The sequence below is a fragment of the Lonchura striata genome, chromosome 6 (genome assembly GCF_050655825.1).
Source record: "Lonchura striata isolate lonStrDom1 chromosome 6, ASM5065582v1, whole genome shotgun sequence".
Taxonomy (NCBI): Eukaryota; Metazoa; Chordata; class Aves; order Passeriformes; family Estrildidae; genus Lonchura; species Lonchura striata.
The window spans coordinates 40,448,614-40,466,249 of record NC_140708.1 but is presented as its reverse complement, the minus strand read 5'-3'; the positions used below and the strand labels follow the sequence as shown (position 1 = coordinate 40,466,249).

Sequence of the window (17,636 nt, the reverse complement as noted above, 5' to 3'; positions counted from 1 at the left end):
ACTCCTTCCCAAGTGGCCTCTCCTGGCGAGGCCTCCCTGGGGACCCCCTCCGCTGCAGGAACCCCCTCAGATGTGCAGGTGAGGAGAGGCTCCCGTGGTGGGACGCGCTGCCCAGGAGCCGGGAAGCGCTCCCAGCACGGCTCCCGTCCCGGGCCGGGGAGCTCCGGGCAGCCCTTCCCGGCACTGGCTCAGTGTGGCAGCTGCCGAATCGGGATTTGAGTTCAGCGTTCTCCAGCCTTTCAGCCTTCTGCATTTACTCCTTCAGGGACAGCGGCTTCTGGCCCGGCGCTGATCCTCGGCCGAGGAGGGGCTGTGCCCGTCTGGCTCCTGACCCGCTCCCGAGCGCTGCCCGGGAGCGCCGCACGGCTCCGTGCCCGGCCGGGGCGGCCGCGGGGATGCCCGAGGGATGGTCCCTGCGGGATGTGCCCCCAAACCAGAGGGGATGCCCGAGGGATGCTCCCTGCGGGATGTGCCCCCAAACCAGAGGGGATGCCCGAGGGATGTGTCCCCCAAACCAGAGGGGATGCCCGAGGGATGCTCCCTGCAGGGATGTGTCCCCCATCCCCAGGGGATGCTCCCTGCAGGGATGTGTCCCCAGTCCCAAAGGGATTATCCCTGCAGGGATGTGTCCCCTGCCCCAAAGGGATGCTCCCTGCAGGGATGTGTCCCCCAGCCCCAAAGGGATGATCCCTGCAGGGATGTGTCCCCAGCCCCAAGGGATGCTCCCTGCAGGGATGTGTCCCCAGTCCCAAAGGGATGATCCCTGCAGGGATGTGTCCCCTGCCCCAAAGGGATGCTCCCTGCAGGGATGTGTCCCCCAGTCCCAAAGGGATGCTCCCTGCAGGGATATGTCCCCAGCCCCAGGGGATGCTCCCTGCAGGGATGTGTCCCCAGCCCCAGGGGATGCTCCCTGCAGGGATGTGTCCCCAGTCCCAAAGGGATGATCCCTGCAGGGATGTGTCCCCCAGTCCCAAAGGGATGCTCCCTGCAGGGATGTGTCCCCCAGTCCCAAAGGGATGATCCCTGCAGGGATGTGTCCCCCAGTCCCAAAGGGATGCTCCCTGCAGGGATGTGTCCCCTGCCCCAAAGGGATGCTCCCTGCAGGGATGTGACCCCAGCCCCAGGGGATGCTCCCTGCAGGGATGTGTCCCCAGCCCAGCCTGGCCGTTCTCGGGGCACTGAGGGAGGAACTGCGGCTCCACAGAGCTCTGGGCACCCGCAGGGGCAGCGTTAGGAGCAGCAGTGGCTGTGGCTGCTCCTGTGCATCCCCGAGAGCCACTGAGCAGGGGGATGGGAACAAGCTCCAGGCACGCTGGGGATGCAAACAGGGGAGTTACTGCTCCAGGGAGGAGATTCCCAGCTGCGAGCTCCAAGCCCAGAGCTGGGGCTGGCACTGTTTGCTGTGCTGGTGACCTGGTAAGGGGCAGGACATAAAAATCTGCTGATAACAGAGGATTATGTAGGTCAATCAGGAAAGAGGACAAGGCAGGCAAAAGAAAAAAAAAAAAAAAAAAAACACCCCAAAAAAACCACAATAACCTCAAATTAGAAAAAATAGGTAACTTAGCAACACAAAATTCAATCCATGAAAGTACAAGATAATCTACATTTAAAAATACAGTTTGACATATCCTGCACACAGAGATTTAGGAGGAAAGATCAAGTCATCACTGAGGACATCTGTTGTGCACACAGCATTGTAAATAAGGTATTCCAGTGGCAGGAGATGTGAAATCAGAGGAAAAGCATTATGATACTGCAGAGAGCTAAATGGTAGGCACTCATTAATCCACTCAGATTCTCCTAAATGAAACATAATAGGTGCAACCAGGTAATAGAAGAGTGAGGCTCTGTGATTTTTGGAAGGACATTGAACAGGAAGTTATTAAATGATTGATACTGTGTAGGTGAAAAGGATGTTCCAGTTACTTTTTAGTACTAATGCAAGAACAAGAAACCACCCTGTGGGCACTGGCAGGAAATGAAATGATTTCTCTGGTGGCAATCTTTGACTTGGGATCACACACCACAAACCCCGGGAGCAGCTGCCCATTGCTCTGCTGCTCCTGGGTCCAAACCACCCTGGCCAGGAGAAGGCAGGAGCTGAGTCCCTGGTGCTGGGGCAGCCCCCAGCTCCAGAGCAGCCCCCGGAGCCCAGCCCAGCCCAGAAAAAGTTGCCCAGTCCTGCCAAGGGCAGTGATGGAGTCACCATCCCTGGAAGTGTTCAAAAAATGCAGATGTGGTACTTCTGCTCCTGTGTCCCTGTCCGACCTGCAGGATCTCAGAACTGCTCCTGGGTCCCTGTCCTACCTGCAGGATCTCAGAACTGCTCCTGGGTCCCTGTCCTACCTGTAGGATCTCAGGGACTGCTCCTGGGTCCCTGTCCTACCTGCAGGTTCTCAGAACTGCTCCTGTGTCCCTGTCCTACCTGCAGGATCTCAGGAACTGCTCCTGTGTCCCTGTCCTACCTGCAGGATCTCAGGAACTGCTCCTGTGTCCCTGTCCTACCTGCAGGATCTCAGGAACTGCTCCTGTGTCCCTGTCCTACCTGCAGGTTCTCAGAACTGCTCCTGTGTCCCTGTCCTACCTGCAGGATCTCAGGAACTGCTCCTGGGTCCCTGTCCTACCTGCAGGTTCTCTGTTGTAAGGGAACCCTCCTGTCTTTCCTTCAGCAATCCCAGCTCCCTCCTCCCTGTACAAATTCCTCTGGATTTCACACCCAGTTCCGTGGGCTAGAAGAGATAAAAAAGCTCCAGGAAACGATTACCCGGGACCGCGCATCTGCAGCCCCGGGGCTGGGCACGGGGCACGGACGGAGCTGTGGCCCCGCAGCAGGCAAAGCCCGGTGCCGGGCCCGGAGCAGCCCCGGTGCCGGGCCCGGAGCAGCCCCGGAGCAGCCCCGGTGCCGGGCCCGGAGCAGCCCCGGTGCCGGGCCCGGAGCAGCCCCGGAGCAGCCCCGGAACGGGAGAGCGGCTCCGGCACAGCCTCGGCACCGGCGCTGCCGCGGGAGGGGCTCCGCCTGCCCCGGCACCGGCACCGGCACCGGGCACGGCTCTCCGGGCCCCTCCGGCCCCGGGGTAGGGCTCAGTCCTGCCCGGGACGCGCATCCTGAGCCGCTGGCAGCGCCCGCAGCCGCTCCGTGCCCGGGATGGGCCGGGATGTGCCGGGATGTGCCCGGGATGCGCCCGAGATGTGCCCGGGATGAGCCGGGATTTGCCCGGGATGTGGCCGGGGATGAGCCCGGGATGTGCCGGGATGTGGCCGGGATGTGCCGGGATGTGGCCGGGATGTGGCCGGGATGTGCCGGGATGTGGCCGGGGGATGTGCCGGGATGTGCCGGGATGTGCCGGGGATGTGCCGGGAATGTGCCCGGGATGTTCCCGGCATCTGCCTCGGCACAGCCATGCCACCCCCACCCTGCGGGCCACCAGTGCCGCCGCACGTTCCCGCAGACGGCGTTCAGCTCACAGAGCGCTTTAATGAGATTTTAAAGTCATTTCAGGGAGAAAAGCAGCCGGGCAGGGTCCCGGGCCCTCGCTCACCTCTGCCCCGGTCCGGCGGCGCGGCGGCTCCCGGCTCGTCACGGCTCCGGCTCGGCGGGGCTGTGACTCAGCAAAGGAGCCGCTCTTCATTTTCAGCTGGAACTTACCAAACCCTGCCAGCGTTACGGGGAGGATCTGCTTCCTGCATCCACTGCTCTGCCGGCCTCTCCCGAGGTGCTTCCACCGAACCCTCCCCATCTGCTTACGTTCCAACAGGAAACGGCGTCTTGGGGGAAAACATCAAAAGCCAAGGATGCGTGGGAGCCGCGGCGGAGCGAGCAGGGAGGGACGCCAGCCTCCACCTGCGCGGCTGGAAAACACAGGGACGCGGCTGCCCGCCCGGAGCGCGGCTGCTGCCGGCCGGCACAGCCCGGGCTGCGGGCGCCGTGCGGGGCGGCAGCGGGAGCGGGAGCGGGAATGGGGACGGGAATGGGGACGGGAACGGGAATGGGGACGGGAACGGGAATGGGAATGGGAACGGGAACGGGACTGGGAATGGGGACGGGAACGGGAATGGGGACGGGAACGGGACTGGGAATGGGAACGGGAACGGGACTGGGAATGGGAATGGGAATGGGAATGGGACTGGGAATGGGAATGGGAATGGGAATGGGAATGGGAACGGGAATGGGAATGGGAAAGGGAATGGGAATGGGAATGGGAATGGGAACGGGAACGGGAAGGGGAATGGGAATGGGAATGGGAATGGGAATGGGAACGGGAATGGGAATGGGAATGGGAACGGGAACGGGAATGGGAATGGGAATGGCAACAGGAATGGCAATGGGAACGGGAACAGGAATGGAAATGGCAACAGAAATGGGAACGCCTGCCCGGGGATCCCTGCCACTGGAGCCCTGGCAGGCTGGCAGGGATACCAAGTGCCCCAGGAGTGAGGCTGGCTCTGGAAGGATCCCTCTGGACTTTCCACAGCTGCAGGATCCCCCGGATGGGACCGGGCAGGGAAAGAGCTCCTCACCCAGGCACAGCCCTGAGCCGTGGGGCAGACCCCACCGTGTCCCCGGGCTCTGCAGTGCCACAGCACGGAGGGACAGCCCGGGGGTCCCTGAGCGGGGTCTCAGGTGAGCCAGGAGGGGCTGAGAGCCCCTCTGCCAGGCTGAGCCTGCCCGGGTGGGCATGAGCACAGGTACGACCCAGCTGGGCGACCTGCCATGGCTCACCCCGAGCTGTGGGCAGCAGCAGCAGCAGCTGACCCACCCCAAAAACTCCCCAGGCCGCCCCAGGGTATCCCCCAGCTCTGGCACCGCCCCACACCCGGGCAGGTGAATGCAGAGTGGCACAGCTCCAGGCCCAGCAGCCCGGGCTGTGGCAGTCACACCCTCTGCACAGAGAGACACGATTCTGTCTCTTGGGAGAAGCACAGAGAGAAGAGAAAACCATCTTTGTCTCTGCTCCTTGGTTCTCCCCACGTGGGATGTGGTTGGAGATTGTTCACTGCAGGGATGGCTGGGTTGGATTCTGGGGAAGTTGTTTGGGGTCAGTGACCAAAGGATCCAGCTGTGACTCGGAGTCTCAGCAGAGTCACGGGTTTGAGTTAGATAGGTAAGTAAGAAATAAATATATAGAATAAAATAGTGTCTCTTTAAATAGCATATTCATGTAATATAGTATAGTTTTAATAAAGCAATCCTTCAGCCTCCTGCTCTGGAGCAGAGATCATAATTTCTTCCCCGTTGGGGTTGCCTTTATTGCTACACCCGGGTCGGACACATGGACACTGTCCTGCCCCTGCTCACCCTGCCCTGCCCTTGGCATTTGTGACCAGAGAAGGGGAGTGCTCAGCCCGTTCCTGTGGAGAGGGAAAGCTGGAAGTTCCTTCCAGAATGACCCAACCAGAACTGCTCCAGAGTCCAGCTTATGACAAATTAGCAAACATGTCCTTTAATTACAGAAAGCTCTTCCCTTCAATTTTTTAATTAGAAGCGAGAATGCAGATGCCATTTACATAAAAGGACTGTCTTGTTTTCCTTCCTGTGCTGGCACTACTGAATCTCAAACACATCCTGCAAATTTCCATGGATTTAACAAAGTCCTCAAGGTTACAAAGCTTCTGAGCATCAGGTTTTGAGATGCAGGGGGCTCCAGCAGCAGACAAATGTTGGTGCAGAAGATATATGAATAGAAGAGATACACAGAGAATTCTGACATCTCTGCAGACATAAATCTGTTCAAACCACTAAAATATTAGTGACCATCAGGTTCAGTTTTCAGGTGTGAATGAATGAACAGCATCTTCTTTAACAAGAGAAATATAAGGTGCAGTTGAGAGTTTTAGAATGGATTCAATGAGAGAATGAGTAAGAAAGCAGAAGAATGAAATTTTCATGTCATGCAGGAGACATGAGGTGAATACCTCAATAAAGAAATAATCAAACCAGAAAAAAAAGAAAATCAATATTAGCCTGAAGCGCTAGAGAATCCCAGTTTAAAAGAGCCTCCAAAGCCCAGGAGAGCAGGGCTGGCTGTGCTCCTGCTGCCACAGCCACTGCTCACAGCAGCTCCCGGCACTGGCCTGGCCTTGGAGGGGAGGGGGACCAGCCCCGAGCCCCAGGACAGAATGCAGCAGATCACACACCAGCCACACCTCTGCGAGGGGAGACAGACCCCGAAAGGCTGAACCTCTGCACCAAAAACTCAGCCTTTTCCTTCAGCAGTCTGACCCGTGTATTTGTTATATCCTTAAAACCCCAGGCTGGTCTGGCCTGAAAGGGAGCTCAAAGCTCCTCTCACTGCACCCTGCCATGGATTCCAGCACCCCAGGCTGTTCCAAGCCCCAGTGTCCAACCTGCCCTTGGGCACTTCCAGCCCACGCCACGGGCTGGGAGGGACTAAACCAGAGGGGATGGGAGTGAAATTCCCTGTTTGGCACTGCCCTGCTCCCCTTTTCTCCAGGACACAAACCAGAGAGGATGGGAGTGAAATTCCCTGTTTGGCACTGCCCTGCTCCCCTTTACTCCAGGATACAAAACAGAGAGGATGGGAGTGAAATTCCCTGTTTGGCACTGCCCTGCTCCCCTTTTCTCCAGGTTACAAACCAGAAAGGATGGGAGTGAAATTCCCTGTTTGGCACTGCCCTGCTCCCCTTTTCTCCAGGTTACAAACCAGAGGGGATGGCAGTGAAATGCCCAGTTTGGAGCTGAGCAGGGCTCTCAGTGCCCAGTTCCCTGTCTGCCCTGCTCCCCCTTTCTCCAGGACAAGCCTGTCCCTGGCAGCCCCCGGGGGATCCCAGAGCCCTGCTCGGCCCCTGCACAGCGACACCTCCCTCTGCTCACTGCTCTGGGGAAACACGGCTTCCCTCGCTGCAAAGGGGCTTGTAGCAAACAGGTTTTGGTAGCAAACAGGTTTTGGAACCAAACCCGTGCTCAGGAGCACCTCCCCAGGCACGGCTGGAGCCCAGCGCAGCTGTTGCTGTTGCCATGGAGGCCAAGCCTGCTGCTCCTCTGCCTTTTCCTTTCCTTTTTCAAAAAGGGCAAAAACTGCTGCAGATCAGTGGCTGAGCTCCCAGAGAGCTGCCACGGGCTGCGGGCACAAAGCAGTATCTGACACACAGGTCACAGAATTGTTCAGCCTGGAAAAGCCCTCCCAGCCCAGGGAGTGCCAGCTGTGCCCATCCCCACCCTGTCCCCAGCCCTGAGTGCCACCTCCAGGGACTCCCGGGACACCTCCAGGGATGGGGATCCAAGCCCCACAGCACTGCTGGGGCAAACATCCCTGCCTGTGCTGGGCACTCCAGACCCCACAGCACTGCTGGGGCAAACATCCCTGCCTGTGCTGGGCACTGCAAACCCCACAGCACTGCTGGGGCAAACATCCCTGCCTGTGCTGGGCACTGCAAACCCCACAGCACTGCTGGGGCAAACATCCCTGCCTGTGCTGGGGGACTCGTAGGGGCTATTACCCTTCAGCCCACCTAGAGATAGATCTCCTGAAATAAAGAGTCAAGGTCAGTCTGTCCTTGATGTGATTCCTATATGGTAAGCAAAGTCATAAAGGATATGTTTCCTGGTTAGGAGCAGAGGCTGTGCACATCTGGCAATGAGGTTGTCAGATAAGAAAGGAACTCTGATGTATATTTAGCTTTAAGGAATGTAACCAATCACTGCATGCTTATGATGAAACCGCAAGGCAAGAGACTAATAAGGGTTATGCTTATCGTTGAGGCTGGGGGCAAAAACTGTATAAAAGTTGAAGCTGAAAAACGAATAAACTGAGCTCTGGTTCCTATTCATAATGAATAGTTGTCCGAGTCTCCATTCTTTTCTGGCATTCAGGCAGCGGCATGCTTGGAACATTTTTTGGTGACGGATTTATTTCTCAATCATTTGAGTCAAAACATCAAGATGAGAAATTGAGATGCTGTCAAAAATGAAAGTGAAATGTTTTAGAATGGCATTTGAATTTTTAGAAGCACTTATGTTTAATTAAAATAAAGAATTTTAAAGGCCTATTTTGCAGCTGGAGCCCCTCTGGAGCCAGCCTGGCACACCTGGGGGCTCACCTGGACAGGAGCAGCTCCAGGGAGAGCTCAGAGCCCTGCCAGGGCCTGGAGGGGCTCCAGGAGAGCTGCAGAGGGGCTGGGGACAAGGGATGAGGGACAGGACACAGGGAATGGCTCCCACTGCCAGAGGCAGGGCTGGGTGGGAGATTGGGAATTGGGAATTGTTCCCTGGCAGGGTGGGCAGCCCTGGCACAGGTGCCCAGAGCAGCTGTGGCACCCCTGGATCCCTGGGACAGTGGGAAGTGTCCCTGCCATGGCAGGGTGGCACTGGGTGAGCTTTGAGGTCAACTTTGAGGAAAGCTCCTTACTCAGCCAGGGAGGATGGGGTTTTTCTGCTGTTGCCAAAGAGAAGGGAGCTATAAATGTTGTTCTTTCTCCTTTATCATCCCTGATGACTTAGCATCAAATGCTAAAAATAATTTTTATGCCTCATCTTCAAAGTCGATGTGTAGCAATTTTTTTTAAAAAAAAACAAAACAAATCCTATATCCCAGCAAGAATATTACAAATATTTCAGGGTCCAAATGAGACTTTCTGAAGAGGTACTGCAGGGCTGCCAAATGTGACATTTGACACAGGGCTTTTCTCTCTGAGCTCCCTCCCAGCCTCTGCTCACGAGAGGACAAGGGCTGAGGTGGTGGCACTGGGGGCAGGCTGGCCTGGGCTGCTCAGCACCACTGCACTGAGGCACCTGTGGGAACCTGGGCCTCTTGGGGGTGCCGAGGGACTGCCACAGGCTCTGCTCTCCTGGGCACAGCCTGGCACAGCGAGGTCTCCACTCCCATTTCTGGTGCTCAATCCACTTCATTGTCAGCCATGGGCCGGCACAAGCCAGAGCCAGCAGTGCGTTCGAGCAGGAAAACACAACAGCAATGAAATAACAGCTGGTGGGACAAATGACTCCTACCAGGCCTGCGTGGCTACATTTGGATGTAACAAAACTGATTTGGGTGATAGAGAACATGAAAAAACATCTCAGGAAGTTTTACTCTACGTGAGCCGAGCCAGCTTGGAATTCAGAGCTCCAGGGAAACTGGAAGGCCGAAGTTGGCAGGCATGTTCCTCTAAACAGATGAGTGTCATTGATATGAAATAATCAGGCATGAAATGACGTTCCTGAAGCCCCAGGTGCAGCCCCCAGCAGGGCTGGAGCCCCTGCTCACAGCCAGGGCTCAGCAGGGACTGAACCTCCCGGCGCCCGCGAGCGATGTGCACAGCAGCACCTCCAAAGCCGTCCCAAAGAGCAGCTGCTGCTTTGCCAGCCCTGGATCCTTGCTCCTGCCCTTCACTCCGGCTCTGGGCTGGGTGAGACATCCCTGCCTGGGCAGGCAGACAGTCCTTCCCGGGAGCCACGGCTGCTCGCCGGCTCTGCCATGCCCCCGTGGGACTGCACGGAACCAGAGGCAGAAAGGAGACATTCGTGCCTGGTGACACTCCTCAGTCTCAGATCCAGCTCTTGACTGGCTTATTTTTAAACAACAGCAAGGATATTTTTAGCAGAGCCTTTATTTCTCTTTAGTTTCACATGTTTATGCAGGACACCGAGTTAACCAACAACTTGTTCCCCTCACGGAACTGTTACTGCTCCTGCAGCAGGACATACCCAGACCTCAAAACCCCAGCCCAGCTCTTGGAAGGAAAAAGAACCCTCACACTGTAAAGGCAAGGAATTTACGGGGAAAGGAAGAGAACAGAGCTTTACTCTAAGGCTTTTCCCCAGGTGCTTTACTGAGCTCTGTGTTGCACATCAGCAGAGATGCTCCAGGGCTCTGCCAGGCTCCCTGAGGAGCTGGCATGTGCCAGACTGAGTCTGACCCTCTGCTGCCATCCCAGGCCAGGCTGGACAGGGCTCCTGGAGGTGCCCCTGCCCAGGGCAGGGGTGGAACCAGATGAACTTTAAGCTCCTTCCCACCCAAACCAGCCTGGGATCCTGCTGGTCACTGGGCACTGCTGAAGAAACCCATTTCACACACTCCCATTTCATATCTTCCCTTTGAACAGACAAAATAACAAAAAAACACGCAATCCCACAGCCCCCAAACTCCCAAAACAGCTTTGAGGGACAAGACCATGTTTATATCTGTCTGCTCCTGCTCTTGATGCTAACTCTGACAGCAGCCTTAGTGGCTGTCCCCATCCCTGTGCCCCTGCCTTTCCTGCCTCAGCATCCACACCCACCTCCTCTTTCCTGCAGCACAACTCTAGGGAGGTTTAAGCATTCCTGGCTTTTCCATTCCTCTTCAGACCCATGATATATCCTGTTTTCTGCACTCCTTGCTTCTCCACTATGTTTTTTTTACTCAATTTGTGGTTGTAAAACCTTATCAGGCCAAAGCCATGGCAGTCCTAGGACACAGACTGATATTTTGGTAAGAGGGGAATTAAAAAAAAAAAAATCCCTGACCAAAGAAAGCAAGAAATTGGCTTTGTTGAGGAAGTGCTGCCTGGCAGAGCTCCCTCAGGCTGGAAGCAGGGCAGGCTGCTGCTCCTGCTGCGTGACTGACAGGAAACAAGCACCAGCTCCTTTAACTCTGCCATGCCTGAGGTACCCTAAGGGAATAAAACCTGATGAGCCTCCCTTCCACTGCAACTCTGCAAACCAGCAGAGTCCAGAGCCTGGCCAGGGCTGCTTTTGTCCCTATAAACTGGGACTGGCAATATGTGGAACTGGAATTTCTGCATGTGCCAATTCAGGAACCAGCTGAGTGTTCAGGAAAGGAGAGAAAACGAAACCCAAAGCCCACCCTTTGTTCCAAAGGCTCGTTCTGGTTTGTCTCTGACTGTGCAGCAGAATCACAGAGCTGTGGAAGCCTTATGGCTGGAAAAGAGCCCTGAGCCCACTGAGTGCAGCTGCCAGCCCAGCGCAGCCAAGGCCACCAGGGCATGTCCTCGGTGCCACATCCCCACGAATTCTGAACCTTCCTGCCAGCCTGTGGCAGGCCTGGAGCCGCCTTTCCATGGAATGCTTTCTCCCCCTCCCACCCTGAGCCTGCCTGGCCGTTCCCTCTGCTCCTGTCCCTGTTCCCTGGAGCAGAGCCCGACCCCGAGCCCTTTTCCCCGAGGTGAGGGGCAGGAGCAGGGCAGGGGGCTGTGGTGGGCTGGGGGTGCCAGGAGCCCCCAGCTCTGCCACTCTGGGCTCTTCCAGCAACAGCTGGAGGGGGAAATGCTGAGGAAAGAGCAGAGGAAAGGTGGGAGTGCCAAACTGTGCAAGGAATGCTCCAGAGGAGCTTCGACAATAAAGGGATCCCCCTTTGTGACAAGGCTGCCTGAGCCCCGGGGCCAGCCCTGCAGGAGCCTCCCCAAGGGGCTCCCAGCACCTCTGGGATGTTTTAGGGCTTACAAACCCCAAATCCTGCTCTGGGATGTACCAGGGACAGCTGACAAACCCCAAATCCTGCTCTGGGATGTACCAGGGACAGCTGACAAACCCCAAATCCTGCTCTGGGATGTACCAGGGACAGCTTACAAACCCCAAATCCTGCTCTGGGATGTACCAGGGCTTACAAACCCCAAATCCATCCCACATTTTTCAGTGACACTTTGGAACAGCTCTGGGATGTACCAGGGACAGCTTACAAACCCCAAATCCTGCTCTGGGATGTACCAGGGACAGCTTACAAATCCCAAATACTGCTCTGGGATGTTCCAGGGACAGATTACAAACCCCAGATCCTGCTCTGGGATGTGCCAGGGCTTACAAACCCCAGATCCTGCTCTGGGATGTACCAGGGCTTACAAACCCCAAATCCATCCCACATTTTTCAGTGACACTTTGGAACAGCTCTGGGATGTACCAGGGCTGGCTGACAAACCCCAAATCCATCCCACCTCCTTCAGTGACAGCTGGAGCGAAGCTGGGATCTCCCAGTACAGCAAGTTTTTAATTAGTTATTAGTAGCCACAGTAGAAATCCCAAAAGCATTTTGATTGGAGTGAAAAGGCTTTTAACCACTGAAGGCATTACCTGGGATGGAACAGGTAAATCTTGACCACTGAGTGTTTTCCAGTTGCTTTTTATCCTGCACATCAAGCAAATAAATGTTCCATTGTACCATAACCAATGTCACAAACCCCACACGAGGATACCCCAGGCTCAGAGGGGACAGAGCACAGCAGGGGTCACCAACAGTGACACTGAGAACAAGCACAACAACCCTGGGACCAACAAACCCGGCACACGGCCAGTGGCTGCTGCCTGATCTGGTATGTGCTCATAGCAAACTGTGTTTGACACACCCTGCCCAAATCTCGTGGTACCTCAGCCCTCTGTGTACAGGAAAAATGTGGGGATACCCTGGATGCAGGGAAGAAATCATGATGTCTGCTCCAGAGCAGGAGGCTGAAGGATTGCTTTATTAAAACTATATTGTATTACATTAATATACTGTTTAAAGAGATACTATTCTATATATTTATTATCTTACCTATCTAACTCAAACCCGTGACTCTGCTGAGAGCCCGAGCCACAGCTGGATCCCTTGGTCACTGACCCCAAACAGCTTCACCAGAATCCAATCCAGCTGCTGAGAGCCCCAGCCACAGCTGGATCCCTTGGTCACTGACCCCAAACAACTTCCCCAGAATCCAACCCAGCCATCCCTGCAGATGAACAATCCCCACACCACATCCCACACGGGGAGAACCAAGGAGCAGAGACAAAGATTGTTTTCTCTTCTTCTCCCTGTGCAATCCTGAGAGACAGAATGGTGTCTCTGTCCAAACGTGAATGCCACACTTTGTGCCTCATGCTGGGTAAAACCTGGCTGGTCACAGGAATGGGATGAGCTTTGAGGACCCTCCCAGGCCCTAACCCTGACCCTAGCCCAGCCCAGCCCATGATCCCACCCCAGGGGAGTGGGAGAGCTGTGGGGTCACAGCCCAGCCCCTCCCTGGGCAGCAGAGCTGGGACCACCGACAGGACAACCAGAGCCAGGAGCGTGAGCTGGGGGCACAGGAAAGGCACCTTCTGCAGCTCCAGGTGACCCTTTTGAAGAGTCCCTGTTGGCACATGACCTTGCCAAGGTCGAATGACCACAGAGCAGAGCCAGACTCCAGCCCAGGATCTCGCCTGGATTTAGGACAGCCTGGGCCCCACAGCCTGCTGCTGGCCCGTGTGTCTGGGGAAACCCCTTTGTCCTCCTGACATCCCCAGCCTTTCCCAGCTGTGTCTCCTCAGGCACAGCCTCTGCTCACAGTGAAATGCATGGAACCCTCCTCTCTGCTCCCCAGCAGCAGCAAATAACAAATCCCTGACACGTGTGCCTCGAGAGCTGCGGGTCTGCTCGGGAGGGAAGAGTGTTCAAAAGTCTGCCACCGTGTCATTCCCCATTCGAGTCATTTCTGCAGAATTCTGTTCAACTCCGAGGCCTTTGGGCGTTTATTTGGGCACGGCACACTTGGCTGGAGCTGGAAAATCAGGAATTAGCTTTCCAGGTGCAATGACTACTAGAAATGGATTAGCAACTGCTCTGGGAGAAGGAAGCTCTCTTCTCCTCTGTGTGCAAGTACCTGCTCCTGGCCCACTGTGGGCAAAGAAAGACAGGATCCCACGAGTGATTTCATTTGGATTTCTGAAATACTGGCTAATATTTGTCAGCTTTTACAATAAAATATACTCATACAAATGTTCTTATGTGTCTTAAAATTGTTCAGTGCTGTTAGAGTCTTGCTGGGTTCTAATCCTACATCCCAGTCAACCAGGATGTGTAAGATTTTTAGGACTTGCTTTTTAAATTGTTTTTCCAGTGAAGCTGAGCCTCTGTTCCTGATCATACATGAAGAGCTGCAGCACAGAAGGTGACAAGTTGAGAACACATGTTTTAAGGGAAAATGTTAAAGATCATTATTTAAAGGCCTTCACTTGTTAACATTCATTTGCTGATGCTACTTTGAATTCAAGCCATCTGCAATAAAAAGTAATATTATAGAGATGCATTTTAGGGAAAAAAAAGCAAAGTTTTACTCTTCATGTAAACTGACAGTTTACATGAAGCACTGGGAAACTTGGTGAAACTTCACCACGTGGGAGGTGTTGACAACTGAGCACATACCAAGGGAAGGATTTACAGGCACACAGTTCCACAAATACATCCCAGACTGCTATTTGTCAAGACAACCCATGAGCCTTCAGCACATTCTTTAAAGCCTTGTTCAAGTGGGGTGTTATTTTCTCCATCAGGGCCTTGGTGACAAATGCAATTTCCTCTGGTCAGGCTGTTCTTGTGGCCTCTTGCTGGTGCCACTGCAAACCCTTAATCACCACTAAACACTAAAATTCCCACCAGCCTGATATTTGCAGGTGAAGAACAAGGGTTATGGGTCAGGAAGCTGCCAGGAGCCACCACAAACCAGGCAGAAATTGCACTGCAAAGTAAAGTAATCTGAGAAATGTTCAGTTTCTGAGCACATCCAGAGCACCCAGCAAGCCCTTACACAGAGAGGAGCCCGAGTGCAGAGAGGTTCTGCACTCAGGTAAGGATGCTGCAGGTCAGCTGAGAGCCCAGGCTGACAGCTGTGCGTCTTTCTTGTCAGGAAATTACTGTTTTGTACTACACACATTGCCCTGGCTGTGAAATGTCAGGCAAAAGTCAATGGGACTCCAAGTGTGTTTTCTAATTTCTGTCTCTGTTTTTAGCAGTGTCAATAAAGGCATCCCTTGAACTGAAAGGAAAAAGAATCTGGATGAGATAAATCACATTTAAAATGACTGGGAGAGCAAGCAGCTTGGAAGAAAAATAAAAGAACTCTCTTTTTTTAGGTTAAATAGCACAGAATAGAATCAAAAGCCCAGAGTGGCTGGGGTTGTGAGGGCCCTTAAAGCACATCCCATTCCACCCCTACCACGGACAGGGACAGCAGTGTCACCCTGCCAGGGTGCTCCAGGGCCCATCCAGCCTGGGGAGCCTGTTTTCCCTGGGCACAGCACTGCCATGGAAGCAGTTCTGAGCCTGCTTTCCCTGAGGAGAGCACTGCCATGGAAGCAGTTCTGGGCCTGCTTTCCCTGAGGAGAGCACTGCCATGGAAGCAGTTCTGGGCCTGCTTTCCCTGAGGAGAGCACTGCCATGGAAGCAGTTCTGAGCCTGCTTTCCCTGAGGATAACACTGCCATGGAAGCAGTTCTGAGCCTGCTTTCCCTGGGCACAGCACTGCCATGGAAGCAGTTCTGAGCCTGCTTTCCCTGAGGATAACACTGCCATGGAAGCAGTTCTGAGCCTGCTTTCCCTGGGCACAGCACTGCCATGGAAGCAGTTCTGAGCCTGCTTTCCCTGAGGATAACACTGCCATGGAAGCAGTTCTGAGCCTGCTTTCCCTGAGGATAACACTGCCATGGAAGCAGTTCTGAGCCTGCTTTCCTGTGAGGATGCCATGGAAGCAGTTCTGAGCCTGCTTTCCCTGAGGATAACACTGCCATGGAAGCAGTTCTGAGCCTGCTTTCCCTGAGGATAACACTGCCATGGAAGCAGTTCTGAGCCTGCTTTCCCTGAGGAGAGCACTGCCATGGAAGTAGTTCTGGGCCTGCTTTCCCTAAGGATAACACTGCCATGGAAGCAGTTCTGAGCCTGCTTTCCCTGGGCACAGCACTGCCATGGAAGCAGTTCTGAGCCTGCTTTCCCTAAGGATAACACTGCCATGGAAGCAGTTCTGAGCCTGCTTTCCCTGGGCACAGCACTGCCATGGAAGCAGTTCCGAGCCAGCCGTGCACAGGGTTCAGCAGACAGGAAATACCCGAATCAGCTCCTCGGGAGCACAGACACAGATTGTTTGTCACAGCAATTCAGCAGGGCGGGTGTTACCCCAACCACCAGCACCTGCAGGGGAGCTCCAGCAGCAGTCTGTGACCCTGGCATTCCAGCTGCATCACTCCAACAGAAAAATCCTGAGGGACGCAGGGAGCAGGAAGGGGCAGCTGGGCCCCAGTGCCAGGCAGAGCCATCCCCTGCCTGGCATCGAGAGCAGAGCTCCGCAAATCAGAGCCGTGGTTATCAGCAGCCCGGAGAAAAAACCTCAGACACAGAATGCCAACAACACACCTGCAAATGGAGCCCACGCAGCCTTTAGCAGCAGACGGCTCACCTGCAGCAAATCTGTCTGTCTGTCTGCCACACATTATGCCCATTTCTATACATCCATCACACAGGTAAGCACTGATTAATAAGCACAGGCAGGCACTAATTAAGAAGCACAGTTAAGCGCTCATTAGCCCAGGTAGACGCTAATGAAGAGCACAGGTAGGCAGAAAGCTCACTCCCCCCTGCTGCACACCGAGGGAGCCCCTGCCTGCACTGCACTCCACATAAAACCTGTCGGCTGCCCGAGCTGACACATTTACAGAGATGTTTACGATCCACACTGCAAAAGGCTAAAAAATTAATCCATCCCTGCTGCATATGCTTCTGTTTTCCCTCTCTGTCCTCTAAACAGTGGCATCAGATGAGGAGTGATGCATCGATTGGTCCGGGGAAGCACGGAGAGGACAGAGAAGGGAAATAAACCAAAAAACACTAAAATCCCGCAAGCGTAGAGTCAAATGTGCTCACCACGTAGCCCGAGCGCGGATCCGAGCGGTCGGAGGAGCTAAGGACAGGTTTCCCCGGCAGGCTGCGGGATGAGCTCAGTGCCGGCAGGCTCAGCCATTGCGGAGTCACTGCAGCTCCGGCAGCACGTCAGCAGCGCTCCCGGCTCCAGAGCCCTCCCATCCCATCCTTCCCTTCCCGAGATCAGCAGCGCTCCCGGCTCCAGAGCCCTCCCATCCCATCCTTCCCTTCCCGAGATCAGCAGCGCTCCCGGCTCCAGAGCCCTCCCATCCCATCCTTCCCTTCCCGAGATCAGCAGCGCTCCCGGCTCCAGAGCCCTCCCATCCCATCCTTCCCTTCCCGAGATCAGCAGCGCTCCCGGCTCCAGAGCCCTCCCATCCCATCCTTCCCTTCCCGAGATCAGCAGCGCTCCCGGCTCCAGAGCCCTCCCATCCCATCCTTCCCGAGACCAGCAGCGCTCCCGGCTCCAGAGCCCTCCCATCCCATCCTTCCCTTCCCGAGATCAGCAGCGCTCCCGGCTCCAGAGCCCTCCCATCCCATCCTTCCCTTCCCGAGACCAGCAGCGCTCCCGGCTCCAGAGCCCTCCCATCCCATCCTTCCCGAGATCAGCAGCGCTCCCGGCTCCAGAGCCCTCCCATCCCATCCTTCCCTTCCCGAGACCAGCAGCGCTCCCGGCTCCAGAGCCCTCCCATCCCATCCCATCCTTCCCGAGATCAGCAGCGCTCCCGGCTCCAGAGCCCTCCCATCCCATCCTTCCCGAGATCAGCAGCGCTCCCGGCTCCAGAGCCCTCCCATCCCATCCCATCCTTCCCGAGATCAGCAGCGCTCCCGGCTCCAGAGCCCTCCCATCCCATCCCATCCTTCCCTTCCCGAGACCAGCAGCGCTCCCGGCTCCAGAGCCCTCCCATCCCATCCTTCCCGAGATCAGCAGCGCTCCCGGCTCCAGAGCCCTCCCATCCCATCCCATCCCATCCTTCCCGAGATCAGCAGCGCTCCCGGCTCCAGAGCCCTCCCATCCCATCCCATCCCATCCCATCCCATC

The 17,636-nt window shown here is 55.5% G+C and overlaps 1 protein-coding gene across 16 annotated transcripts in view; it reads right to left on the bottom strand.

The window, feature by feature from the left end:
- The window catches only part of JAKMIP3 (Janus kinase and microtubule interacting protein 3), a 60,881-nt gene extending 44,041 nt beyond the window's left edge, over nucleotides 1-16,840 (bottom strand). For 5 of the 16 annotated variants that reach the window (XM_085583017.1, XM_085583025.1, XM_085583022.1 and 2 more), the window contains exon 1: nucleotides 16,598-16,839. The gene's annotated coding sequence lies outside the window, so the exon portion shown is untranslated. Of the gene's footprint in view, nucleotides 1-3,542; nucleotides 3,769-16,597 lie in introns of those variants that run through there. The other 11 variants (XM_085583021.1, XM_085583024.1, XM_085583027.1 and 8 more) reach the window with 6 other exon arrangements.
- Between the last annotated feature and the right edge of the window lie 796 nt (nucleotides 16,841-17,636).